The sequence below is a fragment of the Rhinolophus sinicus genome, linkage group LG05 (assembly GCF_036562045.2).
Source record: "Rhinolophus sinicus isolate RSC01 linkage group LG05, ASM3656204v1, whole genome shotgun sequence".
Lineage (NCBI taxonomy): Eukaryota > Metazoa > Chordata > Mammalia > Chiroptera > Rhinolophidae > Rhinolophus > Rhinolophus sinicus.
Window position 1 is genome coordinate 162,235,788 of NC_133755.1, and position 18,910 is coordinate 162,254,697.

The following is an 18,910-nucleotide window of genomic DNA, read 5'->3' on the forward strand; positions in this document are numbered from 1 at the left end:
TATAGTGTTTTTCTTTCCTTTTTTTTTTTTTTTTTCCAGATGGATACCTAGAAGTGGAATTGTGGGGTTTTATAGCAGTTCTATTTTTAAGTTTTTGAGGAACCTCCATAATGTTTTCCGTAGTGGCTGCACCGATTTGCAATGTACATGCCATATTTCTGACACTCTTAAGCGCTTCATGAATATTGGCGAAATTTACTTCATTACAATGCTATTAGGGAGATACAGATGAAGGAATTGAAGTACAGGTGACCCTTGAACAACATGGGTTTGTTCATTAACATGCAGATTTTTTTTCAGTAAATACAGTCAGCCCCTTCATATCAGTGGGTTTCCCCATCTTCAGATTTAATCAATCATGGATTAAAAACAGTATTTTTGGATTCCCAGCCTCAGTTTCTCAACAATGTTTCCCAGACGAGAATTGAAAATACTATTTTCAGTCTGCAGGTGGTTAAACCCATGTATTTGAAGAGACAGCTGTAGCACCAAAAGTTTTATGTGGATTTTCAACCGTGAAGCGTCATCATTGTTCAAGGGTCAACTGTAAAAAAAGGTGAAGTAATTTGCCAAATTCTCACAACTGGAAGTGGATTTCATCCCAGGTGGTCACAACCCAGAACCAATACTACACTTAGCTAATACTCCGATCTATCTCTTAGCTGAATGAATATGTCAATAAAGTTTAAGTTGATGATTTACGTGCATAGGACCTAACCAGGAAGCCAAAATATGAAGCAGGGTATGGGGACAGAGTCCCAGAGAACAGTTTCCAGGCTCTCGGCCTCACGTGGAAAGGTGCTGGCTCGGTTATTAGATGGCCTTCAACTATAATCAGATGGCCATCCGTTGTGGATGGGTGGTCATCAGCTGTTACCAGTTAGCCATCAGCCACTGATATAACTGCCATGGCTAAACTGGCAAGGGGGTTGGTTGGTTGGCAGAGAAGCAGACGGTGGACTGCAGCTAGCAAGTATGGTTAGCAGGAAGGTTGCATTGTGGATCATGTTGATCCCACTTCCTGTGTCTCCAACCCAGCTGCCAGCTAGAATATAGTGATATGACTCCCCTATCTATGGCTCCGTGGATGTTCCTTTTTGGCCTCACCATATTCTGCGTTCTTAGTATATGTGCTGCCGAAGCGAACACATATTCTGCATTCTTGTGTGGGGAGCGGGAGCTGAGACCCTGCATGACACAGGGCTACAAGAACAAGTTTTCCTAAGACATCAGAGGGTTTTGTTTGTTTGTTTTTAAGTACAGGTGCTTTGGTAACACTCAAAGCTTTTGCTCCTTTTATAGATGGAAATAGATTGGGCTTCCCTGCCTATTTAGAAGCCCAGCTTATACTGGGACCACCTGAGGTCTGGGAGAACACACTCATTGTTTGCATCAGGAACAGGATTGTGTCTTTGAAAAAGTTTTCACTATTTGGTGCCTCAGCAGTTTTGATTAGAAAGCCCAGGCATGGAGCTCAGAACCCAGTCCTCCTTATACTATCTCCTTCTTGGGTTTCGACAGGGATTCTGCTGAGTCAACTCCAATAATAGTACATTAATCATCTAATTGCTTTTATCTTAGCCCCCAGATTCTGAAGTATTCAAGTGGTCTCTGTGATAAAGCTGGTGAGCAGGATGGTGACAGTCGTATTTTCTGAAAAACAAATGGCACTACTTTTGCAGCATCTCCGACTCAGAAGTCCAGAGATGCCTTCAGTATGGTAAGTGTTACTGCAAAGTGAATCTCCAAGCACCTAATCCTATTTTTGTGTTTCTTCCATTATAAAATGGAAGCAGTGTTCCATCAGTGTTCACATGGAGAAAAAGTGGAATAAATTTAGCAATCAGCTATGCTTTTTGGGAAAGGGGCTAAATCTGTGGGGTTACATGGGCATTCAGGGCATGGAATTTTATGAACTATGCGTGCTAGCCATTATAATATCCCATAGAAGATAATTTTCTTTTGAAGATATTTTAGTACTATTTTTCCTACTTCTTCTTGTCTCTGATTTTATTTCTTGGAATTTTTCCATTTCAGCATTCCTTATTGCTACATATAGATTATGGATTTTTTTGTGTTATTGTTCTTGTTGTTTTCTTATACTCTTAACTATTGGCATATTCTAAAGAACTGCAGTTTCTTCTGTTGCATTTATAAACTGCTAATATAGCTGGGTTGAAACAGTGACATTGTCTACCAGATATTGCTTTTTATAGCAGTGAACACTTAGACATTCTACAAATTCAGGACATTAGATATGGGCAATTTCCATTCCAAGTTTATAACATAAGAATAATATGAACTGACAATAAAAGTCATTCAGGAATAAGTATAAATCAGGATTTGAGTCTCAAAATCATTATAAATCAATATAATTTTTCTGAGTATTTCCTTTAATAGAGAAAATATTGCATCACCATGATACTGAACATTAGAACAATTCCAAGACAGATGGGAATAGTAAAGGCATACCATGTAGACAAGTCACCAGTAAAGTTTTTACATACATTTTATCTGGCTATTTTGTTGTTACATAGACTTATTAGCTTCAAAGTAATAATATTCTCACTTTTATTCTGTAAATATATTTTCTGTTTTCTATCTTGCTTTTTTTTTTTTTGTCTACATGCCTTGTAAGTAAAAATATTGCAAGAAAATGTCATAAAAGAATTAAAATAATGTGGAGACTCATAAAAAGGAAACTGTGGTTTTTAAAATCTAAGAGAACTTTTCCTTAATTTGCTCCTTTTCTTGGCAGGAATTATTGAAAACAGGGTGCCAATCTGGTTCCCATTTTTCTTGCCTTATCACCACATAAACCTCCATTTAATAGACTAAATAAATGAATGCATATTTAAAAAGCTCTTTCTTGGGTATGATTTCTGACACAGAAGAACCAGAGATATATATAAGTGATGGAGCAGTATAGTTTGATGGATGTCAGAAGAAAATGGCAGCTTGACACGAACTGTCAAATTCTGCATTTACTTCACGCCTAGGTGATTTCCCATGAAACCCATGTGATTAAGCAGCTATACAAATCTTGATGGCAGTCCATGTTTTTTATCCCCTCTCCAACCTTTATTTTCTCTCTATTATCTAATTCTTGTGTATGCATAAAGCAGAAAAAGGAGTCAGTTTTAAGATATAAGCATTACCTTGAAAGGTAACAAATCCTGAAAATTGTTATTTATATTTTGCTTAATTGCAGGCACACTGGGTTGTTTCTTCAAGAATCCAGAGAGTATCTCTGTGAATCAGAACAGCTGAAGGCCATTTCTTACCAAATATAGTGTGTTGTGTCTTTTTGTGTGTGTGTGTGTGTGTGTGTGTGTGTGTGTGCAACTCACACACAGCTATTCCGGAATACTTATAGCACCATCCTTATATTATTTACTCTCTTCTCTCCTGCCAAGTTGTTATATAGAATTCCTTTTCCTGTGAAATGTCTACTTAAATTCCAGTGGCTCAACTACGAGTCTATCCCTCTTGTTCAAAACGTAGCTTCCAATTCTTGATCTCACTGATCTTTTGTAGCTTAACCCAGCTGGCTTGGCCACTGCAAACCCTCCAATGATCCATCACAATGCACCAACAGACACTTCTTTTGTTTTTCCTTTTATTTGATATTAATGTCTTTTTTTTTTTAAGTTTCTGAAGGGCAAGTTGTATGTTTTTTGTGTGCTGCATGCTAACCAGATGTCCCTGACCAAACAAAAATCTTTGCCAGGGGAAAGGGGAAGAAAATGTGTAGAAATTTTTAGCCAAATGGACAGTGATTTTCTATACTGCCCACAGTAACACTGGGGAATTCATTCTGATGGCTTTGGAGCCCTGCTAAGGGTCAACTCCATAACCTGGTAAAGTCTCTGGTAATTTTCTTTGCAGTTAAAGTGGCTTTTGAGATAGAACCGAATTTGGCATTAGAATTGCAGATACACATGAGAACTTGTATGTGTAGAACAAACAATTTCTTGCTGCCTATTGCTTGTGGGACGTTTGCCAAGAAAAAACAATTTGCTTTGCTGCAAGAGCCCAGCTAGCCATTACTGGAGAATGTTTTTCCAAGATTGCTTATCAGTGACTTTAATAGGGCTCAGAGGTTTGTGTGGTTTCACAAAATGTTAGTTACTTTTTAAAAGCCTAAATTTCTCTCCATTTTCCTCCATAAGTCTGAACTGTTTTCTAATTGTAATGCAATCAGCAAGATTAGCGCCTCCCTAAATGAGTAGATAGTAATGGATAATTAAATGCTTATGATAAAATGGATTTAACTATTATGTTGCTGTTCCAATAGAAGGCTGTTTTATTCAAAGAAGCTTTTTGGTTTTATACAGGAGTTCAAGCTGTTAGCTACTAATTTGATTCTGCAATTGTGTACTCGGTTCATGAGAAGATTCTGTGGGGAATATGTTTCTTCAGTGCTTTTTCATTGATTGATTGATGATTGATTGATTGATTGAACAAGTGTTTGTTGGCATCAGTTATGCGTTTAACAAGCATCACTGCGCCATGCTGAGCCACAGAGGGAGAAATGACTAAGGCACTATTATCCTTACTGAAGTCAAAATCTAGGTGTAGATGATTGACAGCCAAAAAAAAAAAAAAAAAGAAACTACTATTTAGAGTTACAAGTAAAATAATAGAGATATATACCAGGTTCAATATTTCTACTTGAATCAAAACCCCATGTTAACACTTTTGGTGTAAACCCTAAACTTGGTATATTATGGAAATATTTATACATTTAGAGTTTGCCAAAATAGAACATAGAGATCTGCGCAGCTTAATTCAGTTGTTCAGGCCCAAGATGCTATGAGGCCAAATCATAACTTGGATACCAAAACCAGAAAATATGCTTTAAATAGTGAGAAATTCCACTGGGTTTATAGGCTGATCCTATAATTCTACTCAGTGATCAACAGTGACTTATGTTGAAATTGTGTACTTCAGGACCAATCCAATAAATTGTTTACAATGGAATTTGGACAGCAGTTGTTCTCACAAATCATAAGGATGCATGGTATATAGAATTTTGCTTGGAAGTAAATTAACAGGTATAAGTAATATGTAGGTCATTAAAACATAGGTTATTTGATATTAGTTAGATGAACCCATTTCTGATCCAGACTCATCATAAACCAAATAAATCAGTAGTGAAAAGATAAATGATGAGGCTGCTAGAAGAAATTTAAATTCTTAGCTCTAGGAAGGCTTTGAGGGAGGGTTCAATATAAAAAACGCTGTTTGCCTTACGGATGTTTTGGAATCACCTAAATTTCTTATAGCAAATTAAATTGGGAAAGTTTCCTTCTATGAGACTCAGGCCACCCAGCTAGTTTCAGGGTGGCTATACCCCTCCTGGAATGGTGGCCTACCAGGCTGACTCTCTTCCGTCTCATCTCTCACACTCAGAGTGGCTGGAAGTTTAAATACTTGCTTATTCTTTATTAGTCTGTGTTTCTTAAGTACCCACTAGGTTAGAGGAAAAGACTCTGCTCTTACTTTCACCTTTATATAGAGGAAATTAGTCATTAAGTAGACTAAAAATAATTAGGCATTACTTCTAACTTTGTCTGTGTTTTCTGGTCTCATTAGTGCTATTCTGGACTGCATGATAATATGAGTACAACATAATTAAAGAGTAAACACTAGGAAACTACAACCAAAGTCAGGGTTTTCCAGAATCAGATGGTAACAATCAGAGAACAAGTAATTTCTGCTCAGTGAGGGTGGTCTTTCTCCAGTTTGAACTCAACTTGTTCTCTTTTCTTCTGCAGCCAGGGGCTTATAGAAAAATCTCTTCTTATAAGATAGTTTGGAATATATTAGAAAGATAGTAGTACTGAGGAGAGAGATACAGAGATGCTGATGAGAAATTGTTCATATCATAATGAGAAAGCACTGATATGCCATCTGAAGAAACCCTGCCAGGGAAGAATTGGCAGCTGCCATTTATGGTGAAGGAAAACTGGCTTAGAAATGTAAAAAGTGATGGCTCTTTATTTAAAGTATCAGTTTGATCAATTAGAGACTGAGAGAATGAGGAACTGAAAATTATCCCTATGGCAAAAACAATACTCATTTTATGGAAAACTGGTGGGTAAAGATTGCATAGAACACTGGTTAAAAATGAAGACCCCAAAAGATACCTTCATCAGCTGCCCATTTCCTGTAATCCCCAGGGAGGGGAGAGATAGAGACTAACAAAGTTTACATAAAGTGTTTTATAATTTGTGTAAAGTAGACATTGGCTGGCATTTACAGATTCAACATGTTTTTTATTTTTCACGAGCAATAGGACATCCATGTTACACGGTACTTGAGAGTTGCATTTTACTGAGGTATGAATGTGCTCACACTGGCGATGTAATCAGAATGTCCTCTACAAAGCTTCTCTGAGCAAACAGTCTTGGCTCTCACCAAGTGTCCTCTTTCCCTCCATATTGTTTGAAACATTGCTATAACTAGCCTGAAGTGTTAGATACTAGGAATCTTTGTTAACTTACCCAGATCAGATATGGGGGTGGGAATAGAAAGATAATACTAGAGAATTAAAGAGAAGAGAAAATAAAATAAAAAAAAGCTTTGTGCTTGTTTTTAGTTAGAGAAAAACTATGTATTTTATTAGTCCTATATTTTTGGACTCATTAAGAGTTTGAAGGACTTGCTTAAATTTTTCAGTTGAACTTTGTTGCATTTTATAAGCTTAGTTATAAAAGTGGTACTTATGAGTTTGGAAAATTATGGATGTTTCAAGATGGAAGAGTCCACCATATCTGCTTTTTCCATAAATTGTGGACTCTTGAGTGGAAAGACAAGCTGCACAATCCTTTCCTTATTACAGAAAGGCATTTCAATAAGACTTAGATATCACTCTGGGAGGGAAGGATATTATGCTACGTCGGTCTTGTGAAAAACTGTTAAATGAATAAGGGGTGTTCTCGCTCTCCAATCCCATACCTATGCTCTGTATCACTCTCAGATATTCTCAACCACATTTGACATCCTCATTCTTGTCTCTCATTGTGTCAGGCTAATTGTTGCTGTCTGCCTGTGTCCTCCTTCCTCTTGTCTTCAATCAACATGTCTTTGCTTTGTAATTTTTATTTTATGGGCAAATATTGAACTAAAGTGAAATTTGAACTAAAGTTAATTTATTACATTAATTTATATCTTTAAACTAATGAGATAAGGCTAGAGGAGACTTCCAGAAATGTTATTCCCTTCCAGGCAATAAAAGATATTTTCATAGGAGTAATCATAGGCAATTTGTGACAATTCTGTTTAAACCAAAGGGTACCAATACCCATGACGGGTATGTTACACAGGAAGGCTTTTTAGAGAAAGTGGGGGTTTCCCAATGTCTTTCTATCAAAATATCATGTAAATGAATGGCCAATATTGTTGTCTTAAGGATTTGCTTTTAATTAGTTTGAAATTGTATAGTGTTAGAAAGCATGAAGACCTTTCACCAGGTACCTGCCAAGATGGGCTGCGTTCCCACCAAGACGGTGAAGAAGGTGGCCTAGGTCATCATTGAGAAGTACAACATGCGCCTGGGCAACAACTTCCACACCAGCAAGCACGTGTGTGTGGAGATTGCCATTATTCCCGGCAAGAAGCTCCACAACAGGATAGCAGGCAATGTCACACATCTGATGAAGTGGATTCAGAGAGTCCCCGTGAGAGGTATCTCCATCAAGCTGCAGGAAGAGGAGAGAGAAAGCACAGATAATTATGTTCCTGAGGTTTCGGCCCTGGGTCAGGATATCACTGAAGTTGATTCAGACATTAAGGAAATGCTGAAGCTGGCGGACTTTGGCAGTCTGTCCGACCTGCAGCTCACTCAGCCTACATTTGGGGTGAATTTCAAAACGCCTCGTGGAGCTCTTTGAATCTTCCTGCTGCTGTGCTGTCATAGTTTCACTAAACGATGGACAACAACAACAACAAAAAATGAAAAACAAAACAAAAAAAGAAGAAAGCATGAGAAGATAATGCCAATTACTTTCACTAGCATCCATTTTGTATAGATATTGAAGCTATGAATTTGGAAGGCAATATGCAAATACCAACTTTCTGACCTTCATCTGAAAGGTTATTGATGGCAAAGGGAAGAAATCTAGAATTCATTACTTCAAATCATTTATTACTTAAGTGGAGTTTTAGGTAATACTGTAAATATATCATGATTTGGCATCATAGGAAAAAGGGCAATTTATTTTGACTTCTGAAGATGCAGTGGGTGTGGTATAGGTTAGAATGATGTTTTAAAGAGATATTATTTCTAATTTAAGATTTCTTGAATCACAATCGAATCTTTTTAAAAATCCTTTAGGATTATATATTGAGTTTTCACATTTTACATTGCTGTCATTTTAACTAATAATATTTGATGTTACTCCCTAGCATCACATTTCTACTAATTATTCTCTAGCTGCTGCCTGTATTTGCCCCCTGGCAGACAGAGAAGCAAATGTTTGTAATTCCAAGTCTCTAGAATATTTAATTTTCATCAGTAGCAAAAACATGTTTCTCGTTCATAAACATTATGCCTCTCAAACTAATCATGGTGCAGTGATATTTGCAACTTTGATTGCCACCTGTCTTTTTCAAAGCAGTTTGTGTCTATTTTTTAAATTCTTTAGATAGTATTTATTTGCTTATTTTGAGATTATTTTAAAGAAGAGATAAAGAAACATTTACTTGTCAGCAGTAATTTTTTTTAATTACAGCAGAACAGTATTGATTTTGTGAAAACATAAAGACTAAGCATACAAATTTTTAAAAAGCACCCACATGCCCTCATTGAAGGTGTAAAATAGTAGAAAGAAATATGCAGTCGAGTTTTATCAAGACACTGGTAGACTTTAGAACTTATGTTGTTTGGCATTTTTAAAGAAGAGTTAAAGCCAAAATTTATTTTAGAAGAGAGTTTGAGCAAATATAGTCAAAATATGCAAAGGGATGAGAAAATCGAATACAAATTTGAAATTTTGTATGAACAACTAGAGTTCATTTCATTAAAACATGAATTATTAGAAATGTTTACTTTGTTTTACTTTTTTGTTGCTAAACTTGGAGAAAAGGGACATGATCTAAACTTGCCACTGTTCTCTTAAACTTTGAATGTTAGAGAATTTTTCTGAATAAAAAGGAGGATATAATCACAGAAAACTTGTGTGATCTATAAAACAAGGAGCATTTTGTTTTTTGATGGGTATGATGACAATCCCCTTTTCTTTATAAGAATAAGATGTAAAGAAACCACTTGTTATGAGTTTTTCTTAATAGGATACATGTGCCTTAGTTGAAAGAAATGATATTTTCATAAGTATGTATTTGGTAAACGTTTATATGGTAGGGCTTTGCATATTTTACTACCTCCCCTTACTGCTTTGAAGTTATTATAGCATTTCTAAAAATCTATAAAGAACTCATTTGGAATATACTTAAGGATCTCTATATCTAATCTGAATAGTGCTGAAGGCATTATTATAGGAAAATATATTATTATTATTGGGTTTTCCTCTATTATTAAAAAATTAGATTAAATGTACAAAGCTGTTAAATGGTTAAGAAATATTTACAGAACTTATTTGTGAGGAATTACACATAAATGAGAAGTTAATCTTTTGGAAAATTTTTTCAGGATTTCAATGTCAATAGCTAGTTTATGAGAATAATATAATACATTTCTGTTTCCAAACACTGTTAAATGCATGCTCTCATTGACTCACAACAGTGCTTTAACATTGCTACAGTCATCCTTGTTTAAAGATGAGGTAACAGACACTCAGATACACACTCCGTAGGCTTCTGTTCTTTACCCTGTGTTACGTAGTACCCTCACTGTATACACTTCTTTTCTTTGCCTTATTACGCAATTCCAAGACAACTATGGATCTTTATATTTTCAAGATATTAATAACATGCTGGTATCAAAATTTGCTTTTGAATTGTGTGATTTATTTTTTCCAAACTTTTATTTTTAAATAAAATAAGTTGATTGTAATAAGTTATAGCCCCTTCAGACACTATTTATAACAGTGTCTGGTACTTAGTAAGGTTTCAGGTATTTGTTGAATGAGTGGATAAAGTAGGTAAGATGTCAGGAGACACTTTAAAAGGGAGAATTTTATATTTGATTGCACACAAAGACAAAAGTCATTTGGAGGGCAGACAAAACAAAAATAGAAACTGAAGTTATGTAGTGCCTTGTTATTTGAGGTGTGGTTCCTGAACCAGCCACATCAGCATTACCCGAGGAATTGTTAATAATGCAGACTCATGGCCTTCCTCCCAGACCTTTTGTATCAGTCTGCCATTTTGCAGGATCCCAAGTAATTCAGTATAAAGATCACTGTACAGTGCAATTGTTCTCGACCCTGATTACACATTAGCATTACCTGGGAAAAATAAAATAAAATAACCATTCCTCACTTGCAGATCATTTAAATATAATCTCTGGATATGGAAACTACTTCTAGAGTTTTCTTAAAATTCTACTGATGATTTTAGGGTATAGCTAGGATTAAGAATCACTGCTATAGTGTAAAGTCCTCAATGGACATCAGACTATGTCAGTCTACTGCTGTCAAGACACTGGATTTAGTGTAAAATACTTAATCTCTCTGGAGCCTAGTTATATCTCATTTGTAATAAGGTAGGGTCATTTGAAGGTCTTCAAAGCCTATTAAATTCCTAAAGTTCGGCAATTCAAAGAAAATGGACCCCTATCTTTAGTCTTTCCTAGTCATTTGAATGTTCTTCACCTCTGTGGCTTTGTAGTTGTGTTTATACTAAATGATTGTCAACCATTCAAAAACTCTCTCCAGACTGTGAGAAACTGCGTTGGTCCATGGTTCTTCACTACACATTCATGCCATTTTCTTTTGCCAGTGGTTTCAAATCTAACCATTTTATTAGATAAATGTTGGCCCTGCACAGGAAGAGAACCACAAAGGCCTTGACTCAAAACCAGCTCAGTTCTTGCTGCTGGAAATCTAGGTCTTACCTAGAGGTACATCCTTTTTTGTAGTGTCTTTTCTTGGACTTTTCCTCTTGACAGTCTATCTTGAGTAAAACTTCATGTAGAGCAATGGTAGGAGACATAAGGAAGGGAAGTTTGAGGATATACAGAAAGTTCATGAAGGGCAATGTGAAGAGAACTGCCCTTGTTTACGACGCAGTGGGGAACTATTGTAAATTTTGCAATGGACCCATTATCTGAGATACTGAAATATTTGTTGAAGGAAGGAAAGGAAGGAAGGAAGGAAGGAAGGAAGGAAGGAAGGAAGGAAGGAAGGAAGGAAGGAAGAAGAAGGAAAGAAGGAAGGAAAGAAGGAAAGGAGGGAGGGAGGAAGGAGTAGTACTTAAGAGAAAGATGTAGCTGGTGTGGTTGGTTAAAGAAGGCTAAGATGGCTATTGTCTTAAATCCAAAATGGGAATGAGTTAGATGTGGGAGGTAACAAAGTTCATAAAATGAAGAAATATGAGAGACAAGTTGGCACCTAATTGAACTTAGAAGACATATACATCACAGTAGAGTAGTTCTTCTTAAACTATAACATGTGTAATAATTACCTGGAGAACTTCTAGACACACCAATTCTTGTTCCTGCCTCCTGAAATTCTCATTTAATGACCTGAGGCAAGAGACAACAATCTATATTTTGAGCCAGTTCCCAGGTGGTGCTGTTGCTGCTGGTGTGAGGGCCACATTTTCAATAGCATGCATTAGCGTTTGGGACCTGGAGTTAGAATATTTTGTTTTCAGTTTTAGTTCTGCTACATACTGACTATGATATCTTAGGCAAATCTGTTACCTCTCCTAGGGCAATGCTTAAGATACTATAATGTAACATTTACTTGGGATCTCATTAAAATAAAGAATTTGATTCAGTTAGTCTGGGATGGGGACTAAATTTCTGGATTTCTAACAAGGTCCTATGTAATACCCATGATGTTGGCCCACAAACCAGACAGATTAGCAAGCTTCTAGACCATTATTTCTGCATGCTCCACATGCATATTATTACAATTCAATAAAAGCATATTCATAAATAAAAAAGCTTCATAACTTGTGAAGCAAAATGTAAATGTAAGGTGACAGTAGATGGATAGAGGAAATGGAAAAAGACAACTCTGAGTTTTGAGCTGATTAACTAGAAGAATTTTGGCACGTTTATAGGAATATGAAGTCAGGAAAAACCTGGTTTAAGAAAAATGTTGATTTTGGGGAAAAGTGGCAGGCAGTTGAAAACATAAGACAGATATAAAATTGAAAAAAATTTAGTCTTGAGATACCAATTTAGAGGTTGTATAACATGATTAAATGATACTTTTGGATATGTGGGTACGCAGAAAGAAAAGAGATTAAGTACAGAATCTGGCAAAGAGGTAACATTTGGAAGATAGGAGGAAGAACCTATAATCCATCAAAAGATGGATTATATTCTAGCACCTTGTCATAGAGACATTACTTGTTCAACCCTGAGCTGTATCTACAGATTTTATATCCTTATGATTAAAGATAGGAGTTGGTTGAGTTTTTTAGCATTCTCTTACCTAGATATTGTGGAAGCATCCTGTGTGTGTGTGTGCGCTTTTTAAGTAGCTCTTCCATGGATGGTGGAAGATACAGTTTCAGGATTTATGACTGTCTTGGGCCAAGTTACAGGCATTGACAAAATAGAGCAATTGAGGGAGAATATGAATTTTCTAAAAGATAAAAGGAAGAAGAAACGAGGGATTCTGCACTGGATAGCCGTAAAAAAAGATGTTGATTCCTTCCTTGCCAATTAAATCAGCTATTTGGACACCTGGAAAGCTCAGGAATAATTGCAATTTAGTGGTCTATGGAAAGTAGTATTTTTGTAGAGATAATTGATCCATTGGGTAGGATAAGTGAGTTTGCCTGCCTGTTAATAATTGCATAATTTTATAAGAAAAGCATGATTGGTTTAAGACACTAGTGTGTTTGATGATGTCATGATGTACTTAATTAAAGATGCTTCCAAATAATGACCTGAGATATGAAGAAAGGTTTCTCCCCCCTTTTCCATAAATCATTGTCTCTTTTGCTTTTTGGGTACTTTTATTTTCCCTCTTAAACTTCAAAGTACACAGTGTTAAAATCTGGACATTTTAAAGTTTGGTTTGCAATCATCTAAACTCCAAATCAACAGAGGTCTCTTTCTAACATTGATTTACTCTCAGAGGGTCGTTCATAAACATATTCATTACAGACACACTCCACGAATGTTCAATAATACATCAATCACTGAGCTGTTTACATTAAGAGACACAATTGAAATTGAACAATATAATTCAATAAAATTACCGGTCTTTTTATTTATTCATCTAAATCCTAGTTGCTCAGTCACTGTAAACAAATCCATTGAAAACTATTCACTTTTCTGTTGTTTCATGATTGATCTTCTCAAATATATGATTATTCTTAATTCAGACAAAATATTTCATTTCTTTAAGTACATGGAAATGAATTAGAGCCAGATGAATGCAATAAAGGATGAGGAAGGAAGACGCTCAATAAAAGGAAATCAAACCTGTTTACAAGTCTGGGATCTAAACACTTGTGAGGTTTGTGGTTTTGGAAACTATATTCACATGTTAGAACAGAAAATGATGAAGCCTGGATAAACATAAGTTTAAAATGGCATGGGTCAGATTTTTATTCCTTCTCGAACCCTAAGTACCTCCTTTAAACAAAGAATCCCCTTTAATTTCAAAGAGATCCCATTCAGGCAAAGCACCAATGAACAGTGGAGGGAGAGAGAAATTTATTTTTGTCTGAGAACATATCTATTATTCAGAAGACAGAAGTTAAAATATGGATATATTCATAAAAATAATTAATGTACAGTACATGGTGATCATGAGATACAACAAATTATCGTCTCCTGCAAGTGGTAAATCTTGGATTCCTAAATCTGTTTTTTGTTTCCAGTGCTTCCACTTTGAGTATATGATACTGAAAATATGCTAAATGCAGCCCTTGGGTAAATTAGAAACAGAGATTGGTAAAACGTTAGGAAAACATTTTTTTCTTATTTCAGTTTATAATGTATTTATTTAGAAGGCAAAGAAAGTTAATAGAAGAGCATTCTGGAATCATAAGGGTGACCATCTGCTAATCAATTACTATCCTGGAGTTTCAGTGCCTCTTAGGCATATGCATTTATTTATTTACATTTTAGATTTGATAATTTTTTTTAAGGGAATGGGAAATGCTAGTTTGAAACTACTGCATACTGTACATGAAGTCATTATGAATCAGTGTAACTTCAAGTGATGGGTTACCAAAAAGATATTGGACTGAAGGATCTTTTTAATTTGTGGGCTTTGGAATTCTGATGACTGGAAGAAAGAGAGAGAGAGAGAGAGAGAGAGAGAGAGATATTGAAGGGAACTGATATTTTAATTCCGTGTGGCTGAGCTTTTTAGTTGCATTCAGACACTTCTATTTTTATTTCTTCAAGATGGGCCCATTTCCAAGTAGGGAGCTGTGGAATTATTGTTCTCACTCCCACATTTAGTGCAATCCCCTATAATACTAAGGTTAGGTCAGCCTTTTCCCTGTGCCCTGCATTAAACCTACAAATAGATCAGATTTCATGATAAGGAACAAGCAAAAAAGGACAAAAGATCATAAGTGAAACATTGAACCAGCTTGACTTGAATTAGAATTGAATCAACTGCATAATCTAATGTTCACATAGTGCTTTGGCCTCAGATCCTGGTTCGTTTCACCCCATAGCATTTAAGTTATTCTTTCCTTTCTTTTCCTTCCTTTTTTCCCCCCTCATTGCCCTGCTGTGTCCTGATACATTTGAAAGGATAGCTCTTTGTGTTTTATGCAATGGAAAAATTGCTGTTGAAGTCTTAGCCTTGAAAGGCACGGACTGTATCTAAAAACAGAAAAAAACTCCTTTGCCCCGCCTCCCATTGGTTGTTTGGAAACAGCTGTTTGAGGCCAAGTTTATACTTCACTCTTATCGGTCCATTTGGTGAGATCAGAATGTGCCTGAATAACTCTGAAGGTTAAAATATGTTGACTGAAATTTCTGCTGCTAGCTAATACCATCATTCCAGAAGGCCAGCGAATACCGTCACTGACTGTCACCAACAGCCAGGCTCTGCCTTCCTCATGATCATGACACATAGTGGAAATATTCCTGGCTTCTATACATCATAATCCCCTCATGGTGTATGTCACACTGAGGAAAAGCACAGAAGGGTGGCCTGCCAGTGGGCCTGACAGAGCTGGTCTACCAACATATAGAATTGCCCTTTCAATATAAAGCACACGATTGCATTGACTTGTCATGATTCAGGGACCAAGTGTTTATTTTTTTATCTTCTTTTTCTCAATCATGGGTAGTTTATTCATGACATCTGTAATAACATTTGTCTAAGAACACTGGGCATTCTGATTTTCATATTCAATTTCCTAATCATTTTATCATTCCAAAACTGATACTCCACTGATCTTGATTGCTACTTGAGTTATAGATGTTCTTTCCAGTTTTTCTTTACAGGGAAACCTAACATTTTTCATAACACAAACAGAAGAGTCTTTGATTTTGATAATTATTTAATCAATCTTCTTACACAATTAGATCATGACAGATTATTATTGTTACTTAGAAATTAGAAAGTGCTCACTGACCATTAAGAACTTTTAAATATTACAAAATCCTCTTCCATAAGCTCATGTTAATGTATAATTAATGTATTGTATTTTTTCTTAGGTTAGAAACATCTTCCAAAAGATGGCAAATATTAGTCTTGTAATTTGTGGTTTGCTTACATTTATCTCCAAACAATGCAGAGTGTTTCGTCAGTTATTTATCTAGTTATTTATATGTTTACATAATGCCTATTGTTGAAATACTCAGGGACTTTGACAAGTGGGCTGTGTTAGCAGAAAATAATGTTGAAGGGAGAAAGAATATTCTTTGCACTTGACTACTTCAGTAGAGCAACTATAGTAATTGTTCTATGACTTATTGAACAATCATTAGAAAGAAATCACTCAAGTCATAGATTCTGAATATCTACTCTATGTGGATTTCTAGCCAAGGTATCATGGGAATTCCAAAGGAAATATTACTGTTATCCAAAAGATAAAATGACAAATTTAGGATAAACATAAATTTTAAAAAGTTGTTGTATCGCTTCTCAGCTTTTTGGCTAAGATCAAGTGTAAAAAGTGTTGTACCTGATTTTTATTCTCCTCTGTGCCTCAACTCCCACCTCTAAAAGTCATAGCTTCACTTGACATCAAAAAGGTGCTATTTGGTCCAAAGACAAATGAGCTATGTTGGAGAATTATTATTGAACAAAACTTATGTCATCATACTTAGATGGTTTAATACGTAATTATTCTGAAGACCAATTAAATGTCAAACCTAATGGTCACAAAACACACCAGATTATATTTTTACATGAGTGCTATATCATAGTTTTCCATATATGTTTTCTCTTTCTAGTCTATTTTCCTTGCTTACATGATATTAATAATGTGCTAAGTTAGTGAACTAAGATCAAGATAGCCATATAACTGTATTTCAGCCAAAGATGTCTCAATAGGGTATGATTGGCACAGCCATTTATCATTTGCATCTATACTTTTTTTCACTATTTTGATTTAAGGAACATTTCACAAACTTTTTGTTCATTGGGAAACACTGCCAATGCTTTTTTTCAGTACATACAGTTATTTGAGGGGTTTGGTGTTAAAACATGAACTCTCCATCAAGCTCATCAGGAAGTGGATGCAAATAAGGAATTATCAAGTGGTGCTCTTGGTCCTTTTGGGAAGAGTGGGACTCCCTTTGGGGAAGTAGAGAGATATTTTTTTAAGAAGAAAGACTGAGAATTTTCCTTTCTGCCTAACTCCTGCCCAACTAAGACTACTCATTACAGATACTGTTTTCATCTTCTGAAATACTATTCCATTTTTTCAAAGACTGGGCTTAACTTTGGGAGATTTACTTATCTATAAGGCTTGCTTCTATTCAAGGCTCGTTAAGATGTTTAAATATGTATTCTGCTCTAACTAGAGGATCGCTTAAAAATCTTAGGATAGAGTTAAACTGTGTGTGTGTGTGTGTGTGTGTGTGTGTGTGTGTGTGTGTGTATGTGTATATTTTTGGGAGAAACATACATTGGGAAGTACTAAAAAGCACAGTGAAGTTTAGAAACTTTTGTGAAGATAATACACTCATGTTCAAAACCCCACACATATAAAAGTAATAATTTTGACTATTTGGATTTTGCCATAAAATAGATTGCTGTACGTTATTTTTTGTCTAAACACAACAAAAAGTTAAATTTTTTAAAATGTAATTTTTTGAAATATGTAATGAGTACTTTGTATTTAAAGAAATACTGCAACCCGGTGCTCTTAAATAAATCAATTAACTTCTCTGATTGCAATTTCCTATTTTGCAAAACAGGGGGCTGAACTAGGTTATCTCTTAGATTTCTTCAGTGTTCAGTATTGAATAGTTCTGCGACTCATTTTATGAAATTTATCACATCTTAATTTATCAACTTAAAGTTACATATTTTAGATAGGGTCTTCTTAAAGTGAGTTCGCATTTTAACTTTGTTATGCTTCCTTAGCCTTCAGAGGGGAATTAAAGATAGAAGAGAGGGCAAGAGGCAGGAATAAGATGAGTTCCTGAAGCCTGAAGAGTTAAAAGGTATTTATTTTAGGCAATACAATTTTTGAGGGAGATTTGAGGAACAGGAAAGTCACTGAAAATTTTTGTCTCTCTTGTGTCATTATTTTATGTATGTTAATTATTAATATTTAATTCTTACAACAACTCATAGTAGATATTAACATTCAACTTATACTGTTCAGTAAAATGTGGCTCAGTGGAGCCCAAGATTCATAGAGGAAGTAATGCAGCTGGAATATTTGGATTTGAGCGACTCCAAAACACTTAAATGCTCTCACCAGATCACAATGAGATCTTTGTTTATGAGGGTCGAATAGCAAAAAGAAATGCATATTGGAGAGTTGAGTAGCATATACAATAAAGAGCTTTATGTCCAGGTTTCCATGTGGTTCTAAGATCAAAACATGTTATTAACCACTGAATTTTTATTAAAAATGTTCTTACCCAGAACAAATTAAAATAAAGTACACAAGACCATCTATAATGCTAAAAAGCACTGTGTCAGTTGGTTCTATACTATTAATTGATATAACACTAACCATCATAACAAAATATTGACTAAATAAATAAGGATCCAAGTCTTGAGCTAAGGCCATCATTGTCTTTTCTCATAACACAGGAATACTTCCACAAGAATGACATGCATATAAAATTTACCCTCTGCAAGAGATTACCTAAACAATTATTATTTTGTAGAAGGCTTGTATTGTACTTCAAATCCATTAATGAATGTTGAGGGCTTTGTATTCAGATCTATGAAATGAAGGATAGTTTATGCTTACTCTTATAATAACTAGGAAGCTATCAAATATTTATTATTAGATTGAGGCAATGGGAAGGGCGAGAAGAAAGAAGAATGAGTCTATTTTTAAAAGAAGAAAAGTGCAATTAAGTCTTTGGGATATAAGAATTTTCAGAATTATTATAAATAGAAGGGCCTATCTCAGCTTGATTACTTCAAAACAGCTTCCTGCAACCTCCCACCAAGTAGATGAGCAATTAGTATAATCACAGCAATAAGTCAAAGATACTTGCTGTTCAAACTTGTGTTGTGGCTCTTCCTTTTGGCATTGTTCCTAGGCTATTCCAATTGCACACACACAGACATGCATGCACATATTTAATCAAATTTCATTTGGTAAAAGGCAAAATGCCTAGGAATGTCTTCTTTTTTTTTATCAAGGTTAAATA

At 35.3% G+C, this 18,910-nt stretch overlaps 1 long non-coding RNA gene and 1 pseudogene across 1 annotated transcript in view; both read left to right on the forward strand.

Annotated features, from left to right (window-relative positions):
• The first annotated feature begins 1,585 nt into the window (after window positions 1-1,585).
• The window catches only part of LOC141571907 (uncharacterized), a 107,770-nt gene continuing 90,445 nt past the window's right edge, over window positions 1,586-18,910 (forward strand). Inside the window, exon 1 of the long non-coding RNA XR_012496955.1 lies at window positions 1,586-1,720. This is a non-coding gene — a long non-coding RNA (uncharacterized LOC141571907). The remainder of the gene's footprint in view (window positions 1,721-18,910) is intronic.
• LOC109460848 (small ribosomal subunit protein eS17) lies at window positions 7,491-7,898 on the forward strand (annotated as a pseudogene).